The following is a 1,340-nucleotide window of genomic DNA, read 5'->3' as shown; positions in this document are numbered from 1 at the left end:
CTGGCGGACTGTGGGGTGCTGCCCGAGCAGCGGCCCCTCCCACCCCGGGCCGGCGGGAGGAGGGAGGCGGGGGCGCCTTCGGGGCCCCGCGTCCTCCTAGGCCCCCACCCCTTCCACCCCACCCAGGTCCCATTAACCCCTCCAAGCTCATCCTGAGACTGTGGGGCTTTTGGCTCTGCTAAGCGGAGCTGCCAGGCACCTCAGGGGTTAAACGTATGAGAGTCGAGGAAGTGGGGACGAAAAGGACTGTTCCCCTGGGCTCTGCGGCAGGGGATTGCTCTGGCAGGTGCGGAGCTGTGGCCTCTAGGGTCTCCCCCAGTAGCGGAGCAGCTTCAGCCTGGGGACCACCCCCTCCCCCAGCTGCTAGGCAGGGGCGGGGAGGGGCGGGGCCGGATTGCCCTTCGGAGTTCGCTCTCTGGGCTCCCGGAACCCAAGAGCTGGAGCTGGGGGGGTGGGGGTGGGAAGGGGGACAACACAGGGACATGGAGCGGCATGGGGGCAGGGTAAGGGCTCATTCTCGCTGGCTTGCCTCGCCTCCCAGGGACCCGAGCCATAGTAGGGGCCCCAGGGGACCTGGAGCCCAGTCTGCCGGGCCATGCAGTGACCTTGGGTATCCCCACAGTCCCGGGAGGGGAGGGGAGGGGGCGGGGTGAGGGAGGGAACCATCATAGTCCCTCCCCTCTCCTTCTCTCCTCCCCCTCCCCTCTTCCAATCTCATTTTTCCTACCCCCGACTGCCATCTCCATCCTCTCCTCTTCACCGCCCCCCACCCCGCCCCAGGCGTTGCTATTTCTGCTACTCCTGCTCAGGCCCGGGAAATGTGAGCGCGGGGTGCGGTGCTCCCAGGGGGGAGGAGAGAAGGAGAAAGGGAAGGGTGAGGCCAAGCTCGCCCCCGCTCGCCTCCTCGAGCCTTGAACACTCAAGGTCCGAAAGAAGGGCCCTGGAGATCCACGAGTGGGTCCCGCCTCTTCGTTTTACAGATCGGGAAACTGAGGTCCAGAACCAGAAGCCTAGCTTGCCTTGAGTCGAACCCAGACTGGAGCTATAGAGGGGTCCCCCTTCTTGTCCTCCCTCGGGACATTCAGCCCATCCCCAGGAGTGACTCGGACACCTGGGTCCACAGAGCTGAGCCCCTGACCCTGGTCAGCTACTTACTAGACCTCCCCTGCTCCGGCCTAGGACACCGGGGTCCCAAGTCTGAATACAGGGACTGGGTAGGCCAAAGCAAGTAGGATCCTTCAACGCTCTGACGTAGGGATGTCCCTGCGGGACCGGGGAGCTCAGGATGCTGTTTCTAGAGACAGCAGACAAAGGGGTTAACAGTGGGGTGGGAGACTGCA

The sequence above is a fragment of the Trichosurus vulpecula genome, chromosome 1 (genome assembly GCF_011100635.1).
Source record: "Trichosurus vulpecula isolate mTriVul1 chromosome 1, mTriVul1.pri, whole genome shotgun sequence".
Classification (NCBI taxonomy): Eukaryota; Metazoa; Chordata; class Mammalia; order Diprotodontia; family Phalangeridae; genus Trichosurus; species Trichosurus vulpecula.
Note: the sequence above shows the minus strand (reverse complement) of the source record.